This window comes from Cnephaeus nilssonii (genome assembly GCF_951640355.1).
Source record: "Cnephaeus nilssonii genome assembly, chromosome: 2".
NCBI lineage: Eukaryota > Metazoa > Chordata > Mammalia > Chiroptera > Vespertilionidae > Cnephaeus > Cnephaeus nilssonii.
Window position 1 is genome coordinate 14,884,454 of NC_137073.1, and position 22,071 is coordinate 14,906,524.

The window sequence follows — 22,071 nt, forward strand, 5'->3', positions numbered from 1 at the left end:
TAAAAACTTAGGGATGGGATTGTTGGATGGTATGGAAGTATATGTTTAGCAATATAAGAAACTGCCAAAATATTTCCCCAAGTAGCTGTACCATTTTGCATTGTCACTGGCAATATACTAGTATAACAGTTCCAGTTGCTGTGTATCTTTGTCAATACTTTTTAAAAAATTAGCCATTCTAGTAGCTATGTAGTAGTATTTTATTGTGATTTAAGTTTGTGTTTTTCCTAATGACTAATGATATTGAACATCTTTTCATAGTCTTATTTGCCAACCATGTATTCTTTTTGGTGAAACAGCTTAAATTTTTGTTTTAATTCATTAACAATAATTGGGTTGTTTTCTTACTTTGAGTTTTGAGGGTTTTATACATCTGGATACAGCTCCTTTGTCAGATAGCAATTTGCAAATATTTTCTCCCAGTCTGTGGCTTTTCTTTTTATTCTATTAATAGTCTTTAGCAGAGAAAAAGTTATTAATTTTGGTAAAGTCCAACTATAAATTTTTCTTTTATGCTTTTGATGGCATAGCTAAGAAATCTTTATTTAATCCAAGGTCACAGAGATGTTCTATATTTTTTTCTAGAAATTTAATATTTGATTTTGCATTGAGTTCTATGCTCTGTTTTGAATTAATTTCATATAATGGATTGAGGTATAGATCAAAGTGGGTTGTTGTTGTTTTTTACCATACGTGGATTCCAGTTGTTCCACCACCATTTGTTAAAAAGGCTATCTTTTTCCATTCAGTTGCACCTTTGTAAAAAATTGACTATATTTGTGTAAGTCTATTTCTGGATTCTCTTTTCTGCTCCACTGATTTGTGTACCTTTGATCTAATTTTAGCCCAGGGTTTGGCAAATTTCCTATAAAGGGCAAACTTTTTCTATAAAGGGCAAAATTTTATGCTTTGCATGTCAACAGGCAAAATTGAGGATATCATATAGATACTTGTTATATAAGAGACAAAACAAGTTTTCACAGAATTTTTATTAGTGAAATTCAATATAATGGGGGGGTGAGAATGGGATAGAGGAGATCAATGGGGGGGGGGAAATAATACATACTTTCAACAATAAAGATAAATTTTAAAAATTCAATATAATAATTGAGTACAATTTTTTTGTAATATATATCTACTAATGTGAAAAATGGAGTTGTTTTTTTATGAGAGAACATATTTGTTAGGTGAGGTTCAAAGGGTTCCCCATCATCAAAATTAATATTGTAAATATTCAACTCATAATGCTGATCTGTAATGAGATTTTGTGTATTTCACTTTGAAGATATGATATTGATTGAATGTATTTATGGCTTGAAAAGCATTGACAGAATTCTGTTACATTCTTCTCTTTTATATTTGCCTTTTAATAAGTCATTACATTACAAATTAATCACATCCAGTTGAAGGTTATGTGGAGGCTCCTTAATTGACCAATTAAATGGATTTTGAAATATGAAAATTTTCTTTGCACTTAAATCAAGGTCTGAAAAAAATAAATGATGCTGGAACAATAGTTTGAGCTTGGAATATACATCTGCTGCAAATTTGTGTGGGAATGAAGATTTCGCTCCTAGTTTTATCTTTTGACGGCATGGGAGGTGCTTAATGCAGCTTGCTATTGCTTGTGATTTAAACAACATTGGTTGTCATCGAAATGACTGTACCACAGTATGTTTCACATGTGAGCACTGTAAAAGCTAACTTCAAAAGCTATTCAGTGTTCAGTAATAGTGGTTATGGTGAGTTCTTTCAACCATTAAAAGTTGTCAAAATCATTCTTAGTTTATAGGCTATAAAAATTGGGTAGTGGATTTGGCCCATGGGTCAGTTTGCCTGCTTATGCTTCAGCAATATCATATTGTCTTGATTAGTGTAGTTTTAGGAACTCTTGAAATGAGGTAATAGGAGTCCTCCAGTTTTGTTCCTTTTTTAAAATGATTTTGACTATTCCAGTTCCTTTGCCATTTCATGTGGATTTTAGAGTCAGCTTGTTGATACCTACCAAAGATATTGCAGAGCTTCCAGCCAAGAGGGCAGAGTAGGTAAATGCTGTGCTCACCTCCTCCCATGACCACATCCAAGTTACAACTACATTATAAGGCAGCCATCAGTGAGAACCACCTGAGGAGTAGCTGAACAGAAGTCCTTTAACTAAGAATATAAAGAAGAAGCCAAGATGAGCCTGGAAGGAGGGGAGGAGACATGGATTGGTCAGGTCCTACCCACAGGTGTGGTGAATAAGGATCAGGGGGGATATCTTGGCTGTGGCGGTGCCCCCTGAAGAGTGAGGGTTCCTAGCCCCCACCCAACTTCCCAGTCTGGGAAGAGGAGTTCTCATAGTATCTGGCTGTGAAAACCAGCAATCTGAGTGAGACAAAGGGCTGATGGAGTCCCACACATTCCTCTCGAGAGGCCCGCATAGGAATTCACTTGCTCACAAACTTGTTCTCTGTAAGTTCCAGGGAAGGGGCAGCAGCTTGAAAGCACCGTGAACATACAGGGAGGAACTGGATTGATTAGCTTCAGGGCAAGGGCTGGAGGGGCAGGGATCAGGACAGTTCTCCCAGGGGATGGAAGCCCTGGCAGGTGCCATTGTTCCTCTGTTGACCCCTCTCTTCACCCAGCTTACATTTGCAGGCAGACATCAAATATGAGTTCTCCATTAACCTGAATAATACTGTTGGACCCACCCTGGTGATTCCCTGAGACCCTGCCCGACCCAACTCATGTGCCCTGTCTGAGCTGCTTCCAGTGGCTTTTCCATATGAGCAGCCTGCCTCGGCTCAAGCTGCAGACAGCTTTTTATTTTACTTTTTATTTTTTTAAAAATATATTTCATTGATTTTTTACAGAGAGGAAGGAAGAGGGATAGAGAGTTAGAAACATCAATGAGAGAGAAACATCGATCAGCTGCCTCTTGCACACCTCCTACCAGGGATGTGCCTGTAACCAAGGTACATGCCCTTGATCGGAATCGAACCTGGGACCTTTCAGTCCGCAGGCCGACGCTCTATCCACTGAGCCAAACAGGTTAGGGCATGCAGACAGTTTTTTAAAAATATTTTTTTATTGATTTCAGAGAGGAAGGGAGAGGGAGAGATAGCAACATCAATGATGAGAGAGAATCACTGATTGGCTGCCTCCTGCATGCCCCAACCCTCTCACCCCCCAGACTGAGCCCGCAACTCAGGCATGTGCCCTTGACTGGAATCGAACCCTGAGACCCTTCAGTCCGCAGGCCGACACTCTATCCACTGAGCAAAACCAGCTAGGGCATCAAGCTGCAGACTTTCCTAAAATCTCTCAAAAGTCCATAAAACCCAAACAAGCAGCACTGGCCTCGGTGTGCCCTCTACCTCTTGCTAAGCAGTCCCAAGCTCAGTACAAGTGGCAACTGGTCTCAACTTGCATTGTAAATTTCATCAGGTGGCACCAAGCCTGGCATAACCTGTGGTCAGTGTTGGCTTGGAGCACAGCTATAGCTAAGTGACCACAAGCTTGGCACAAGGGCGTCTGGCTTCAGCTCACATCATGGTGACCACCAAAGGATTCTAAGCCAAGTAGTAGTGATAGCTGTCCTCAGTTCATAGCATAGCCTCTCCCAAGCACCTCCAAGCCCAGCACAAGTGGCAACCAATCACAAATCACTTTGTAGCTCCTACCAAGAAACTAGTGGTATAAATGGTGACTGACCTTGGCCTCCACCAGGATCCCTCCCAGAGGCTCCAGAACCAACGCATCTGGTGGCCAGATTCAGACCACACGAGAGCACCACCCAACCAGCTCCACAAATGATGCACCTGAAGGGTAGACTTGTCTGGATCAGCCCCTGCTCAACAGCTTGTCTGCTGTAGTCACAGCCAGCCCTGACAGTCAGCCTGAAGGTCAATCCCACCAACTGATGTGCCAACAGCTACTAAGGCTCAACTACACTAGAAGGGCACACACAACCCACACAAAGGACACTCCTGGAATACCTGGGTCAGGTGGTCAAGGAGACTGCACCAATGGGCCTCTCTACTATATAAGGCCACTCGGCCAAGACTGAGAGACAATAGCAGGTCTACCCAATACATAGAAACAAACACACAGTCAGATAAAATGAGGAGATAAAGAAACATGTCCCAAATGAAAGAACAGAACAAAACTTGAGAAAAAGAACTACACAAAATGGAAACAAGCAATCTACCACATACAGAGTTTAAAATACTGGTTATAAAGATGCTCAAATAGATGAAACAGTGAGAATTTTACCAGAAAGATAGAAAAAGATAGAAACCATTAAAAAAAAGGAACCGTCAGAAGTGAAGAATATAATAACTGAAATAAAGAATACATTAGAAGGCATCAAGAGCAGAATTGATGAAGCAGAGGATTAACTCAACAATATGGAAGACAAGGTAGGAGAGAACACCCAATTGGAACAACAAAAAGAAAAAATAATGTTAAAAGAAATGAGGCTAGTTTAAGGGACTTCTGGGACAACACTAGTGTACCAACATTCTTTTTTTAAAAATATATTTTTTTATTAATTTCAGAGAGGAAGGGAGAGGGAGAAAGAGATAGAAATGTCAATGATGAGAGAGAATCCTTGATCAGCTGCACGCCCCACACTGGGGATCGAGCCCGCAAACCAGGAATCAAACCGTGACCTCTTGGTTCATAGGTCGACACTCAACCGCTGAGTCACGCTGGCTGGGCATAAAATAGCACAGAAATTTGAATTCATTTTTTTTAATATATATTTTTTTATTTCAGAGAGAGAGGTAGGGAGAGAGAGAGAGAAAAAAAAAATCAATGATGAGAGAGAATCATGGCTGCCTCCTGCCCACCCCACACACTGGGGATTGAGCCTGAAACCCAGGCATGTGCCTTGACCGGAATCAAACCCTGACCTCCTGATTCAACCACTGAGCCACCGGCTGGGCATAACACAGACATTTGAGGAACTATTCTTCCAGTACTAAACAAGTATTACTCAATTCAACAAAAATGTTGCTCACCTCATGGACAAATGAAGTTCTGACATCCATCTCTGTTGTTTCACTTTTATCTCAATTATTGTTCATTAAAACATCAACCAACATCCTTGTTAGAACTACACTCAGAGAGCTAGCTGTTAAACCAGCTAACACACCACTGCCTCCAGCCCACAGCCATGGGAGGGCGCCACCTTGGTAGTCCTTGCAGCCTTCTGCCCTAGTCAAGCCTTCAGAGGACTACAGCCCTGGCCAATAGCGCCACTGCAGCCTGGAGAGAGAGCTTGAGAAAACCAGTCAACCAAACCACTCCCAAATTCCTGAACCACAGAAACTATGTAAGATAATAAATGTCTAGTATTGTTTTACGTAGCTAAATTTTGGAATAGTAGCAGCAATAGATAACAAACACATCATCTTCGACAGAACTGTACTGAAGGGAAAAATGAGTCAAAAAGGACTGGATTATTTTGTTGTGACAAATTCCCAGAAGTAGAATAACTGACCCAGTGACTATGAATAAAAATTTGTTTCTTGAGTTATTAACAATTTGCTGCCAACAACGAATATATCTTTTTCTTAAAATAGATATTAAGTAATATTTCATTTCTGTTTTAATTTGCATGTGGTGTCTTTTAAGGAAAAGAATGAATCTATTCATGCTAATATTGCCTCAGTTCTTTGGAAAAGCCATTGGTTAGTTAATTCAATACTTAGTGCCTATATAAGAACTAGCTATACTTGCTAGCAGTATATAATCTAGGCACAGCTCCTTTTTTCTTTATTATTCTTGTCCTAACTTCTTATTTACTAGTATTTTAAATATATTCTTATTGATTTCAAAGAGAAAGGGAGAGGAGAGAGAGAGAGAGAGAGAGAGAGAGAGAGAGAGAGAGAGAGAGAGAGAGAAATATCAATGATGAGAGAGAATCATTGATTAGCTGCCTCCTGCATGCCCCCTATTGGGGATCGAGCCCACAACCCGGGCATGTGCCCTTGACCGGAATCGAACCGGGGATCCTGCAGTCTGCAGGCCGATGCTCTATCCACTGAGCCAAACCAGCTAGGGCCTAACTTGTTATTTTTTTCAAACTTTACATGACTTTTATTTTTTAAATTCAAACAAAATGAAATGTGTTGCCATTTTGAGAATTTGATTTCTTTTTGTTTTTTGTTTGGTTTAGGGTTAGTAAGTTGGCAGATTCCAGTACAGAGTTCCAAGCCATCAAGCTTCCCTCTGTCCATTCTCACCCTCTGATTAGCAGAGTTCCTGTTAACAGAATTAAACGTCTTTATTCAAGGATCTTCTCCAGGCGTCCTCAAACTACGGCCCGCGGGCCACATGTGGGTGTTTTTGCCGTTTTGTTTTTTTACTTCAAAATAAAATATGTGCAGTGTGCATAGGAATTTGTTCATAGTTTTTTTTTAACTATAGTCCGGCCCTCCAACCGTCTGAGGGACAGTGAACTGGCCCCCTGTTTAGATTCTTCTCAATACAGTCCAGCCTGCCAATCCACCCAAACACCAGGGTGAGCAAATATTTCTAATGCATGCAAGAAAGAAGTTTTGGTTTAATTCTTGAAATCATGCTATTGTTCTGTCAAGAAGTATATATCAACCTTTAACAAAGGCTTAAGAAAAAATATGCAGATTTTAGGCATAAAGACCAGCTGTATTCCATTTCAGCAATACCATGCTCTCTGTTTTGGTTCAAAGGCAAAATTTGGTGTGTTTCTTTTTTACCAGGATTAATGCAGTGGAAGAAAGTATCAGAAAAGATCACAGCAAAGATCTTGTCCATTCCTCCTACCAGGAAGAAAAAAACAATAAAAACACTAAATCTAGCCCTAACTGGTTTGGCTCAGTGGATAGAGCGTCGGCCTGCGAACTGAAGGGTCCCAGGTTCAATTCCGGTTAAGGGCATGTGCCTCGGTTGCGGGCACATCCCCAGTGGGGGGTGTGCAGGAGGCAGCTGATTGATGTTTCTCTCTCATCGATGTTTCTAACTCTCTCTCCCTCTCCCTTCCTCTCTGTAAAAAGAAATCAATAAAATATATTTTTAAAAAAACACACTAAATCTACTGGCCAAAAAGCATATTTAATCTTTCTTTTTCATCTTGCATTGTGAAAAAGATCATGTACTGTACCACCTGGAATTTTTAAATATATCCTTATGAAATACTAGAAGCCCGGTGCACAAAATTTGTGCACGGCAGGGGGTTGTCCCTCAGCCCAGCCTGTACCCTCTCCAATCTGGGACTCCTGGAGGGATGTCTGACTGCCCGTTTAGGCCCGATCCTGGTGGACATCCCTCTTACAATCCAGGACTGCTGGCTCCCAACTGCTTGCCTGCCTGCCTTCCTGATTGCCCCTAACCGCTTCTGCCTGCCAGCCTGATCACCCCCTAACCACTCCTCTGCCAGCCTGGTTGATGCTTAACTGCTCCCCTGCCAGCCTGTTTGCCCCCAACTTCCCTCCTCTGCCAGCCTGGTCACCCCTAACTGCCCTCTCCTGCAGGGTTGATGACCTCCAATTGCCCTCCCTTGTAAGCCTGGTCCCTCTCAACTGCCCTCCCTTGCAGGCCGGGTGCCTCCCAACTGCCCTCTCCTGCTGGCCATCTTGTGGTGGCCATCTTGTGTCCACATGGGGGCAGGATCTTTGACCACATGGGGGCAGCTATATTGTGTGTTGCAGTGATGATCAATCTGCATATTACTCTTTTATTAGATAGGATAGAGGCCTGGTGCACGGGTGGGGACCAGCTGGTTTGCCCTGAAGAGTGTCCCGGATCAGGGTGGGGTTCCCTTGGGGCGTGGGGCGGCCTGAGCAAGGGGCCTGTGGTGGTTTGCAGGCCGGCCACGCCCCCTGGCGACCCAAGCGGAGGCCCTGGTATCTGGAATTTATTTTCCTTCTACAATTGAAACTTTGTAGCCTGGAGTGGAGCCAAGCCTGCTGCTCCTTCCGGGGCGGCAGCCATTTCTGTGGCAGTTAATTCACCTTCTACAATTGAAACTTTGTAGCCTTAAACGGGTGGGCCCGGCCAGGGTGTGCGGAAAGCTTTGCTTCCCCTGTTGCTGCCGGCAACCCTGGCCTGCTCTCTCAAGCTCCATTCTGCCGCCATTTGTTTGAATTTGTTTACCTTCTATAATTGAAACTTTGTAGCTTGAGTGGAGGCTTAGGCCTGCAACAGCTATGGAAAGCTTGGCTTGCTCTGTTACCTGGGAAACCTTGCTCTCTGTGGCTGTAGCCATCTTGGATGTGGTTAATTTGCATACTCGCCCTGACTGACTGTGGGCGTGGCTTGGTTGGTGGGCGTGGCTTATGTAGCAGAGTGATGGTTAATTTGCATATTACCATTTTATTAGAGAGGATAGGGACAACCTGTAATATTCTTTCAATGTTGAAAAAGAGTATTGTGAATTTTATAAGGCGGTCTTAATTTAGTTTTCTACAAGGTATTACTGTAAAATAACAAGACTGATTTTCATGGGTTAGTGAAGAGGTTAATTTCATTGTTTCATTATCTTGAGTCACATATTAAAGGGGAAGCTGTCATATATGGAGCCTCTGAGTTGGAAAGGGCATTAGGGGTCACCTAGGCCAGCCACCTGCCTTATGCAGGACACTATACTCAGCCCCCAGCAAGGCTTTATCCAGCCTCCACTTGGCCAAGCTTTGCTTTTGAAGACAGTTCTGCAGTCTTCCCTGGAAGTATTTCTCAGGGTGCAACTTCAGACGTCAGTGCCTTCCCACCCCCCCTTTTTAAAAAAAATAATTTTTTTTTGTAATTTCGAAGAGGAAGGGAGAGGGAGTGAAAAATAGAAACATCAGTGATGAGAGAGAATCATTGATTGTCTGCCTCCTGCATGCCCCCAACTGGGGATCAAGCCCGAAACGCAGGCATGTGCCCTGACTGGGAATCGAACCCGTGACCTCCTGGTTCCCTGAGCCACCCAACAGGCCGGGCAATAGCAGTGCCTTTTGATGAATACTTATCAAAAGCATATGTAGCCTCCATCGTGTCAAATGTGGGAAACTTGGGGGCTGTTTGATAGAAATGTTCAGGGATTAGTTGGTATTTTGGCCAGAAACTTAGGAATGCCTCACTCAAACCCAACCACCACAAAGGCTTGTGGGTGGACAAGTCACGCACAAGGAACAATGGCACCTGAGGCTTGGAGGACCCCCTTCCTGTCCCGGCTCACACAGTGCCACAGAGAAGCTGAGTGGGAACGTGTGGTGCTAACCTCTAGGGTCTCCCACCCTCAGGCACAACTCTTGATGTTGGAATCTCAGTGCACACGACTACACACTTGACGTTTACCGCCAGTGCAGTAGGGACATCCTGTGCATGGGCCTCGCATACTTATACAAGTATACCTGTAGGATACATTACCGGAAATGGAATTTCTAGGTTGAGGACTATGTGAATATTAAAGTAAATTTTGTTCATCCAGCCAATTTGTTTCCTTGTACCAAATTAAAACAGTGGTATTTTCTTCACATCCTCGTCAACTTAACATTTTTGCCAATCTGGTAGGTAAAAAAAAAGTGTACCATGTTTACATTTGGTATCTGTTTAGACTACTCTTCCAGACTCTTTCCAATTTTTCCCTTCTTTTTCTTTGTCATCAAGTGTCAATCAAATCATTGGGTCAAAGAATTTTAACGTGAAGCCAATTTTGAACAAAATAAAAATGGTAGACAATTATGAGAGAACACAGTTGGACATGAACCCAGGGGCCACTTAACTTCCCGTCAGCTTCTATCTGTGACCATGTTAATGGTACATCTCCCTCTTTTAAAAATTGTAGCTCAGTCTTCTCTGCCAGCAGTTCTATGCCATGCTCCTGAAAAAGGTTACATATTCTTGGTGCAACTGGATCATGATGCTATTGATACAGATCCTGGTGCCTCTGGCAATCATTATAGTTAGTCTCACGTCACTCAACTTCAGAACAAACACGGAAAGTGTCCCTTTGGAACTGGCTCTAAAAACATACAAACTATTGTTCCAGCTTTATTTCTCCAAATTCCAAGCTGGGTCCTCAGCTTTTAGAACATTTTACAGATATGCTTGTGGCTGAGGAACAGATTCCTCTGGAGATCCTGGGTAAGTACCAGGCCCAGGAGAATGGGGCATGAAGCAGGCCTATGTTTCCTTGTAGTCTCGCCATGTGGTTTCAGGGCATGCGATACTCCCTGAAATCAGATTGAATAGCCAGAAGTCTCAGAAAAAAAACATCTTTCAAACCCCGAGTGACAGGAAAGGGAGGGACAAAGTTGTGTCTTTCTAGGGACTGAAGCATGTCCAAAAATGAAACTGATAAATTTTCTGATATATTTGAGTGTATTGAGAGGAGATTTGTACTTCTATCAAGGGAGTTAATGAGTGACTTGGTGATAAATGTAGAGAAAACTAAACAAATGAGAAAAAGAGGATATTAACCCTGGACAGAGAGGGGGGGTATGACATTGTATATAATGTACATCATGATATACTACTTGGCTCAGCTGTGAATAATTTTTATTTAGTCATAATAATGTCAAAACTGACCATTGAAAAACCAAATTTGTGATATAACTCTAGAGGGGAGAGAGGAGAGAGAGGGGAGGGGAGGGGAAGACCATAGGGGTAGGAATAGTCATGGAGAACAAAATCCTTGCTTCCATGAAAGGCTGTCACTAGATAAATGTGCTATCTAGCTAGCAATCTGGAGAAACACCAGCTAAAAGATTGGAAAGTGGTTGCCTCTGGTGAGCCAGCATTGGGATGCTGAAGAGTAAGCCAGGGCATTACCATTTCTCATTATAACTCTTGTATAATTATTTGATTTTTAACATTATGTAATTATGCTTTGTAATAAAGAAATCAAATGCAGAACATGATATAGTAAAATGGTACCAAAAAAGGAAACATCATAATATACTACTTGTTACATAATGCTCTACCTCGCCAAGCTTTGGTTTCTTTATATGCAAATGAAGAGAATAATAAATAAATCACAAGGATTCCATGAGGGAATGCCTATCCAGGGATTTGCTCAGGTGGCACTCAGTGAGCCTTCAGTCAGTGGAATGATTATCATTATTGTCATTGCTATGATTGAAGGTCCCTGCCAGCACTAAAGATTCCAGAATGTCAGATGAGTCATGGCCCCGTGTGCTGGAAGTGCAGTGATGAACAATATTATTACCAGCCATGAATGAGCTTCTAGCCCAGAAGTCATATGGATAAGTGACAACCGTTATAATGTGAATTGACAATAACGATGATGATTGAAGTGCTATGATATCACATAGACACATCTCAGCCATGGAGAGTCAGAAGAGGCTTCAGAGTAAGAGCCTGAGATATGAATAGAAATTGACCCATAGAAGGGGAAGAACATTCCAAGCCTCAAGAAGAGCATTTGTAGGCATGGGGAACATGAGTCCTTCAGCATGGCTAGACCTTAAAGACAGGAAGCTCAGTTTGGATAGCAATCGGGCACTGTAGGATATGTGCAGGCGTTTGGCTTTATCTCATGAGCAGCGGGACTCATTTGAATTTATTCAGTGGGGTGCAATGTGATCAGATGTGTCTTCTCACACAGAGACTGAAGGGGCTAGACCAGGGGTCCTCAAACTTTTTAAACAGGGGGCCAGTTCACTGTCCCTCAGACCGTTGGAGGGCCGGACTATAGTTTAAAAAAAAACAACTATGAACAAATTCCTATGCACACTGCACATATCTTATTTTGAAGTAAAAAAACAAAAAGGCAAAAACACCCGGCGGGCCGGATAAATGTCCTCAGCGGGCCGCATGTGGCCCGCGGGCCGTAGTTTGAGGACGCCTGGGCTAGACAGAAGGCAAGGAGCTCCATTAAGGCCGCATAGTCCGTGGAGGAGAGTAGACAGAGTTGAACGAAACTTAAAAGAGGTCTAGATGAGACTGTTTTGTTTTTGTTTTTATTGTTCCAGTCAAACTTTATTGAGGTCCCAGGGTCATGAGATTCAGGCAGGAGGCGGCCCTGCAGGCAAATGGAATCACTGGAACTGAGGCCAAGGCCATGTCAGGAGGAGCCCACTTTGGGATGTGGGTGAGGATTGATGATGAGACACCCAGGAGGAGCGGGGGTTGGGGGGTGGCCATGGCAAGTCCTCCCTGCCCCACTGGGCCTGGGGTGAAGCTAGATAGACGTTCTGCTCTCTTTTAGGTTCAGTGGAGGTATTCCTACTGAAAAAGGCAGGAGAGGAGCCTGAGAGCTTTGCTCAGAACGACCTAGTGGCAGCTTCCTTTGAAGACGTGAGGAACCAAACCACAGTGACAGGCTGTTCGACAACCAGGCGTACCATTCGCCTGCCCTGGCACTAGCACTGGTGGACTACGTTCTCTTCAAGCTGCTTTCTGGTGCCAAGGCTTCAATGATGGTATTCAGCCACCCCCAACTCCGTCAACCATGGAGACCTCCGAGAATAGCCTGTATGAGCATGTGCAACTTCTCTCTCCAGTTAAAGCTTTCCCACCTGCAATGCTCCTCCCTTCACCACCTATTTCTCCCTTTGTTTTAATTACAAATTGTTATTTTGGAAGGTGGTTGCTGAGTGCAGATCTACTTAAACTGCTACCTCTCTCCTCGTGTGCTGTCTTTTCCAGGGGCCCTAAAGGACTTACCAACTTGCTTTTCACTGTAGCTTTCCTGTCTAGCTCTTTTTCCATCTTGGCAATCAGAGAGATCCATCCAGGCCAGGCACATCCAGTTCGTCAGTGGAGTTTACGTGGCCACTTTCCAGCTCTCGGCTCTACATCTCCTTCCTCACCCCATCTGCTGCCGCCGGTGAGGGATGTGTGGTGCTGGGACTCTTTCCCTGCACGTCACAGGGGACTTGCTTTGGGGAACCTGCAAAGAAGCAGAACCAGGCCGGAATTCTAGGCTGGCAGCTCAGCCCCTGATTGGTGACTCAGGGTGTGAAAGCAACTTCATTGTTGACCTCCATAAAAGATAATTCCAGAAACAGCTCCCTAGGGCACTGAGGGGTGCAAGTATTTGTGACAGAATTATGCAGCCTGATGGCTCCCTGGTCATTTGTGTAGAATAGACCAGTCCTCCTTTGTTCTGCCTATGTTCTTTGTAAACACCTATGAGCCCTCGATTTCCAGAGGTAGAGTCTCCTGTCTCTGTACTGCTGGGTGAAGGGAGTTGCCTGAGCTGTATTACTAACAACTCGTGTTTTTTTTTTATTAAGGAAGTAATATTTATTGAATGTCTACAGTATGCCAAGTGCTGTACATAGTGTGTCACATTTAATCCTCACAACTTGAAAAAATAGATGTGGTTATCCCCCCTTTTTTTATTGCTTAAAGTATTACAAATAGTAGTACATATGTCTCCTTTTTCTCCCCCACTGACCTTCCCCCAGCCTCCCCTACCCCCCTGGCACATGCCCTCACCCCCCTGCCCCAGTGTCTTGCGTCCATTGGTTATGCTTATATGCATGCATACAAGTCCTTCGGTTGATCCTAACAACTCATTTTTAAAATTGAGATTGTCATGTTCTTTCTCATGTGCTTAGGATTGACTCTTGGTGAACTTTTCAGCTTCTTCCCCCCACCCTTCCCTAAGGTGGTGTTTTTATACTGCAGTGAAGAAGCTTTTACGCACCAGGAAAACATCCTGGCTGTTCTCTTGCTGCTCGTGCTCTCTGGGTGGGCTATCATCCCCTTTATCTACCTGACCAGCTTCTGCTGTGACAGTGTGGGTAGCGCTTGTGTTAAGCTCATCATAACGCTCAGGGAGTGAGCATTGGACCGGTTATTCTTGTCTCAGTCACAAGTGAAAAAGGTGAGGACCATCCTATCTACACATGACACAGAGCTTTGATACTTCCTCCAGCAGCCACACATGCTGTGTCTGCCAGAGCCCTAGGCCAGGCTCTTCTCAGCGGCTGTAGTCTGAAGAGCCCCAAACTGGCCATGTCCCAAACACACATCTGCAGGAGAATAGATGAACACAGTGGTTATACTCATCCAAGGGACTGTGCTCAGCAATAAAGAGGGAACAGCTGCTTACCACATGGGGCAGTGTGGATGAAGATCACAACACGGTGTTGAGCAGAAGACAGCACACCCTGTGATCTGGGTGATCATCAGAAAGTCGGTTGCCTCAGAGTTGACTAAATAGAGACCTTAGGGAGCTTCCTGGTGTTATTCCAAAAATAAAAGGCCAAAGTGAGGGGCAACAGGCATTTATTTGAGATAAAAGAATAGCTATTAGGAAGCACTGATTCAGGCAGAAGCCCAAATAGTATTTCAATTATGAGACAAAGGCGATGGTTATTTATGGGAAAGGGAAGGGAACAATTACATTAATAGAAGGAAGGCATTTCTTTCATTTTTTAAAAATTATTTATTAATTTTTGAGAGAAAGAGAGAGAAACATCAATTTGCTGTTCCACTCGTTTATGCATTCACTGGTTGCTTCTTATATGTGCCCGGACCAGGGGTTGAACGTGGCATATCAGGACAACGCTCCAACCAACTGGGCTACTCAGCCCGGGCTAAGAAGGCATTTCTATTGGTGCAGATAAGCTAACTGAGTGATGTTAATTCTAAATAATATTTTCGGTTTTTAGTTTGATAGTCATCAGCCCAGGAGTCATAATATCTGCTTTTTGTTATCCTTGCAAATAGTTATTTGGGACACAGTGTTGCTTGAGGCTCAGTCCAAAGATTATTTTGTCCTGTTTTAACATTCCAAAGGCTTGAGGCATAAGACATGCAAGGCAGTTCCTCTGAGATAGCAGTTCTAATTCCATTTAAAGGGGCTCCATGAATTTGGGCTCCATGTTTTTTTTTGTGTGTGTGTGGTTTTTTTTTTACACTAGAGTGATGGTAATGTTCTGTGTCTTTGTTACTGGATGGGTCTGGGCCTGGAGCGGGTCTGCCTTGGGCCTGCCTGCAGTGAGTGGGTTCTTGACTGTGTGTAGGAAAGATATCACAACGTGACTCCGGTGATTTTGAAAGCATGTTTATTAAAGCTGGGGACAATGAAACAAAGGAAGGGCTTAAGGTAGAAGAAGCCACAAAAGAGAGAAAGTCATGGAAAAAGGGGGCCTTGGAGACAAGTTCAGGGGGTTAGCCCAGGATGAGCTGCTGCTGCCCATTGCTCCCCTGGTTGCTAGTCTCATGAGGACCCTTAGAAAAGAACAGAGATACAAGGTGTGGGTGTGTGTGCTCTATCGAGAGTTTGAAGTGGCTCCTTTGTCTTGAGGCTTTTTATCTTTTTTTGGCTGGTGGGAATCCTAGGGGAGGTCCCAAAGGAGGGTTTTAATAGTATATTTCTTAGTTTTTCAGGTGTGTCCTTCAATATGTTGATTCATCAAAATGTGCATATAGCCCTGATGGGTGTGGCTCAATGGTTGGAGCATTGGCCCACATACCGAAGGGTCACAGGTTGGATTCCCAGTCAAGGGCACATACCTGGGCTTCGGGTTTACTCCTCACCCACAAGTCGGGGCACATGTGGGAGGCAACCAGTGGATGTGTTTCTCAAGACACACAGATGTTTCTCTCTCACAATCTCTCTCTCCCCTCTCCTCAGCCCCCTCCCTTCCTTCCTTCCACTCTCTCTGAAAAGCAATGGAAAAAGTATCCTCAGGTGAGGATTAACCAAAAAAACAAAAAAACACCACATGTGTGGATAGAGGGGTCAGGGGTTATTTTCTGGTTAGTTTTATTTTTAAAGACTGTCATAAAGAGCCTCATTGAAGAGGGACCCGGCCTGAGGCCATTCTGTTCCAGGACAGTCTGGAACGTGTAAACCATTTCTTCCTAAGTGTCCTTGGTTAGGGAAGATAAAACCCTTTGACTCATTAGCTGCCTGTAAATTGCTAAAATTGTTTGGCCTTGTTTAATTATTTTGTCTCAGTTTCCCTTATTCCAGTTCTCAAGGAATTTCCCTAGCTTCTTACTATCCTGCCACATCTTTTTTTTTTTTTTTAATCTTCACCCGAAGATATTTTTCCATTGATTTTTGGAGAGAGTGGAAGAGAGAGGGAAAGACAGAAATATTGTTGTGAAAGAAAGACATCGATTGGTTGACCAGGGCCCAGGCCGGGGAGAAGCCTGCAATCGAGGTACGTGCCCTGGACTGGAATCAAACCCAGGACCCTTCGGTCCACAGGCCTATGTTCTATGCACAGAGCCAAACCGGCTAAGGCTATCCTGCCACATCTTGACTGAAGTGTTGGTTTCACGGGTGTAAATATTTGTCAAAATTCATCTAATTGTCCACTCATGATCATGTATTTCACTGAAATAAATTATTCCTCAGTTTCAAAAAAGGTAATCAGTAAATAAATAAGCCAAGTTTGGGAGAATGCTGCTTGGTGAGTGTTTAAAAAGAAACTGAAGCCTGGTAGGTGTGGCTCAGTGGTTAAGCTTCAACCTGTGAACCAGAGGTCACGGTTCAATGCCCAGTCAGGGTACATGCCCCGGTTGCCTGCTCAATCTCCAGTAGGAGGGCGTGCAGGAGGCAGCTGATCAATGATTCTCTCTCATCATTGATGTTCCCCCTCTCCCTTCCTCTCTGAAATCAATAGTCAATTTTAAAAAGACATAAAAAACAAAACTGAAGAGGGGGCCATCATTCACACCACATACCTCAAAGTGAACATTTTCTTGTTTCTGTTGCCAAATCTCTCTGGTTCAGAGTTGGATAAACACATTTTATCTCTGTAATGCTCTTTTTTGTTTACTTTTATGCTAGTCACCTCCTTTAAATTGATGTTTGGGTTTTGTTGGGTTTTATTTACTTAAAAATATGTGAACAGCTTCCTCTGCTTTTTTCTTGTGAGTCATTATATCTCTTAAAGGGTTTTATATGTATGTATTCTTATCTATTTTGAATTTATCTTAGTAGTCTAACTCCCAGAGTTTTGTGGTGCCCTTTCTAGTTCTCATACAAACCACCTGTGGAATTTTAGAGGCGGAATGATTTTCATCTGAGAGGATCAGAAAAGCCATAGCATTTTGAATTTGTAATTGAAATAGGACAGAAGGCAATCTGCTGGCAGATGAAAGGGGATTAACAAAGTCATGTTCTAGGGCAGTGGTCAGCAAACTGTGGCTTGCGAGCCACGTGCGGCTCTTTGGCCCCTTGAGTGTGGCTCTTCCACAAAATACCAAGTGCGGGCGCGCACGTACAGTGAGATTGAAACTTCGTGGCCCATGCGCAGAAGTCGGTTTTCAGCTCTCAAAAGAAATTTCAATCGTTGTACTGTTGATATTTGGCTCTGTTGACTAATGAGTTTGCCGACCACTGTTCTAGGGAAACCCTAACCCAGTGGTTCTCAACTGTAGTGAGCATTCGAGATTCACTGATCAGAAGTAAAACACATATCCCAGGTGATTCTGACACAGGTGGTCCAGGGAATCACTGAGAAATGCTGTCCTGTTCTCTGGGAAGAACCTAAGGATTTCTCCCTTTCTCCTCTTCTCTGTCACCCAACCTCACACCTGAGGGACAGGCACAGCACTTTCAAGGAAACTTAGGGGCCCTGATGGGGACAGAGCTTTATAAGAAAACTAGAGACCCAGTGCACAAAATTTGTGCACTGGTAGGGTTCCTAATGGCTGCCGGCCAGGGACTCCCTCTCTTCCCCCGGCCAGCCCCATCCCCTGGTCAAACTCCCAGAGGAACTACTGGTCGAGGGGACAATTTGCATACTATGCTTTTATTATGTAGGATTACCAAGGTAGTGGGCACTTGACTCTGGACATTCTCTCTGGATCCCTCGGCCTTTCTGGGATCCATTTCTTTTTAGATTGCTTCGTGCTATTTCTTCTCTTCCCTCCTATGCTGCAGTAACAAGGACCAAGGCCCTTCTGCTGAGCAGGAGGCACCTTTCAACTTAAAAACTCGGTGGAAAGTGGGTGAGTCTTACAGGAGGGATGTTGAGATAGGCAAGAAGCTGCACCTCTGGTCTGGGGAAAAGCATGGCGATGCCTTCGTGGGCTCATCCCTACTTCCTGAGAAAGGAAACTAGTAGAGGCTGAACCTTGGCCTCTGTCCACATGCCTGTCAGACCTCATTAGCATGCTGCTCACTATGGCAGTAGACATAGAATCAAGAAAGCTAGCCTTAGCCAGTTTGGCTCAGTGGATAGAGCACCGGCCTGCAGACCAAAGGGTCTGGGGTTAGATTCCTGTCAAGGGCACGTATCTTGATTGCAGGCTCCTCCCTGGCCCAGCCCTAGTCGGGCACGTGCAGGAAGCAACCAATCAATGTGTTTCTCTCACACAGATATTTCTGTCTTTCCCTCTCTCTAAAAATCAATGGGAAATTGTCCTCGGGTAAGGATTAAAAAAAAAAAAAAGACATGAAAGCTAAATCTGAGCTCTGAGCTCTCTTCTTCCTGAGACCCTACTAAAATGATAGCAAAGGAAATAAAAATGTACGAATTTGCAATAAAGAAGCATCTAAGAGAGCCACAGACACCACGACCAGGACCGCTGCCGCCTCTGCCACCGCCACCACGAGTGTCAGCAGCTGGACTGTGCCTTGGACTTAATAGGTACCCGCCCCCACAGCAAATCAAGAAAAACCTCAGCGACCTGATCGACCTGGTCCCAGTCTATGTGAAGATCTCCTGTCTTCTGTTCACCAGCCACTGAAAATCGCCAGAGACAAGGTGGTGGGAAAGGATTACCGTTCATGTGACTATAACAGAGACAGGGACTCCTATAGGTCACCATGGACTATGGCCCTCCCTTGGAAGAAGGGGCCATGCCTTCTGCTCCGCTGAGGAAGCTGGAGGTGGAAGCCAACAATGCCTTTGACCAGTATGGAGACCTGGTATTTTGAAGGCGGCGTCTCATCTGTCTACCTCTGGGATCTGGATCATGGCTTTGCTGGAGTGGTCCGCATAAAGAAGGCTGGAGACGGCTCAAAGAAGATCAAAGGCTCCTGGGATTCCATCCACGTAGTGGAAGTGCAGGAGAGATCCAGCGGTCGCAGCGCCCATTACAAGCTGACCTCCTCAGCGATGCTGTGGCTGCAAACCAACAAATCGGGCTCTGGCACCATGAAGCTCAGAGGCAGCCTCACCAGGCAGATGGAGAAGATGACACTGTGAGCGACTCTTCGCCACACGTAGCCAATACGGGGCGCCTGGGAGAGGACGTGGAAAACAAAATCAGAAGTACGCTGAATGAGATCTAATTTGAAAAAACAAAGACATTGTCAATGGGCTGAGGTCTTTGCAGACAAATCAAAACAAGAAGCTCTTAAGAATGACCTAGTGGAGGCTTTTCTTTTTTTTTTTTTTTTTTAATATACTTTTATTGATTTCAGAGAGGAAGGGAGAGAGAGAGAGAAGAGAGAAACATCAATGATAAGAGAGAATCATTGATCAGCTGCCTCCTGTATGCCCCCACACTGGGGATTGAGCCCACAACCCAGGCATGTGCCCTGACTGGACTAGAACTGTGACCTCCTGGTTCAACCACTGAGCCACACCCGCCAGTCCCTGGTGGAGGCTTTGAAGAGAAAGCAACAGTGTTGAAACCTCTGCTTCACGCCAACCAGACATGCCATACACTCATTAGATTCTTTCTTAGAAAACTCGTTTTCTGCTCCCTTCCCATGTCCCTTCCCTCCCCTACAGGTCACACAACAACTTGCGTCATCGCCCTGCACAGCATCATCACACCCTAAGAATAAAGCCGCTAAGCACCCTTCTCCGTCTCCAAGGCCTGCCTACCATCATGTTTGAGAGACTGTGTGTTTTGTTTGCCCAGTCCCCCACGCTGCCCCCCCCCCCCATTTATAGGCATAAAATACACTGTCTGCCTCCCCTTCCTTCCTACCTTTTTGTTACACTGGTATAAAAAGCGTAAAACAAAAAGATTTTATGAAATAACTGTGGTGTGTGAAAGATAGAAGAAAAACCGGAAATCTGATTCCACATGCTTGGCGTTGGGGTGGGGGCAGGGGACAGCTCTGGGAGAAAGCAGAGGTGGCCCTCAGCACTGTCCCACACCAACTGGCCCCTGTCCCGTGGAGACCGTGTTGTGGTGCTGGAGTGGGGGAGCCTGCTCCCCTTCTGCTCCATTGGCCAGGTGCTTTTCTGTCAGTTTTTATGGGATGCAAAAAGAGTTTTTGTTTTATTTTGTTTTTTGGTAAAGCTTTAAAAAAATCTACATCTTATGCTTGACCTTCCATACTTTTTTTTAAAAAAGGGAAAAGAGAACAAATAAATAAATAAAAAGAAACTGGGACACAGTAAAGAAGAAGAAGAAGGAGAAGGAGGAGGAGGAGGAGGAGGAGGGGGGGGAAGGGGGAGGGGGAGGGAGAGGGGGAGGGGGAGAAGCATCCTAATGCATTTAGAGGGGGAATGGCTGAGCAAGGATCTAATTTAGTGCTACCGACTCCTGGAGAGGCTTGGAACCTCAGAGAAAGGAAGTGAAGGCGGGACTGAAAGTCTAGTCGGCGCCATTTCCACTGTCCCTGTTCCCACTTCCCCACCCAGAAGCAGAGAATATAAGACAGTTACAAGGGTAGTCAGAGACCCCTCTTGATGCACTGAACCTGTTCCCAAAAGACACCTACACATTCGGATTGGTCTCCTGCCTGGTGGCCTTAAAATGTACCTGCCCCTCCCCACCCCCAAACCAATCACACAAAGCTAGCAATTAGCCCCCTGGTGCCTCATTTGTTTCTGTGAATAGACAGACAGCCAAGCGTCTCCAAACATTTGAGGACAGCAGCCACAGGAGAAACCAACCAAAACAAAACACAGGAGTAGGGAAATGCAGGAAACAAAACAAAAATCTTAGAAAAGACTAAATCTATTAAACAACAGAATTCTATGGAAAAAACAACAACTTTGAGAACAAGAAAGAGGAGATTGCCAAAATAAAACTTAGCCGAAGGGATGGAATATAAAGTCAATTCCCAGGAAGCAGAGCACAAAGAGGAGAAATAGAGAAGGTGAGAGAAAAGGCAGGGGAGAAGAGTGAGTCCAGGAAATACTACTTTATTCAATTGATAAGCATTCCAGAAAGAGAAAACAGAGGACATTACCAACAAAACAAAACAAAATTTCCCAGAGTTGAGAAAAACCTCAAGATTGAAGGGATCCATCAAATGTCCAACACTTTATGCAAAAAGACCCTCAGGGTTAAACCCAGACGTTTCCCAGAAGACGAGCCCTGTATTTAATTTAATTGTTAATCAAGTGCAAAGGTAGAATAAAGAGAATTTCAGGTGGGCAAACAGAACTTTTACCCACCACTTCATTTTTTTTTTTTTTTGAAAATTAATCAGCAGAGTGAAGGAGTAAAGCAAGAAAGAAGACACAAGATCCAGAAAAGGATGCATCCAACACAGGAGTGCAGCAAAGAAAAGTCACTTTCAGATGGAGAGCTGGATACTGATGGTTTGTGACCTCTCTTCAGTCTTTTATTATTTTTTTTAATATATATTTTTATTGATTTCAGAGAGGAAGGGAGAGGGAGAGAGAATCATTGATTGGCTGCCTCCTGCACACCCCAAACTGGGGATCAAGCCCACAACATGGGCATATGCCCTGATGAGGAATTGAATCCTGACCTGGTTCATAGGTCGACATTCAACCACTGAGCCACGCCGGCTGCGCAAGTTAATGTTTTCTCTTCCCCTCACAGATCTAGGCTACACAACAGACTCAGAGTTCTCGGATCACACATTCTTACTGCTTCCAGGCCACTGCCTGGGGATGGCTTTCTCTAACTTATATTACAACTTTGAACTACAGGTTCTGCAATGCCAAGAACCTGAACCAGACTGGGTGCAATCAATGTTGTTAGTATTGCAAATATAATTTGTTAATTACATTTTTATTGACATATAATGCACATAAAATTCACACTTTTAAAGTATACAATTCAGTGGTATGTTTACAAGGTTGTGCAACTATTACCACTAGCGAATTCCAGCACATTTTTATGGCCCCAAAAAGAAGCCACTCTCAATTCCCTTCTCTCCCTATCCCTGGCAACCAATAATCACTTTTGGTCTCTATAGATTTGCCTGTTCTGGACATTTCATAAAAGTGTACTCTCACA

General features: G+C 44.0%; 1 pseudogene across 1 annotated transcript in view; it reads left to right on the forward strand.

The window, feature by feature from the left end:
• The first annotated feature begins 4,391 nt into the window (after positions 1-4,391).
• The window catches only part of LOC307110305 (ATP-binding cassette sub-family A member 17-like), a 36,459-nt pseudogene continuing 18,779 nt past the window's right edge, over positions 4,392-22,071 (forward strand). Inside the window, exons 1-5 of the transcript in view lie at positions 4,392-4,403; positions 9,797-10,095; positions 12,182-12,493; positions 18,540-18,603; positions 18,713-18,820. The product of the transcript in view is annotated as an ATP-binding cassette sub-family A member 17-like (transcript). The remainder of the gene's footprint in view (positions 4,404-9,796; positions 10,096-12,181; positions 12,494-18,539; positions 18,604-18,712; positions 18,821-22,071) is intronic.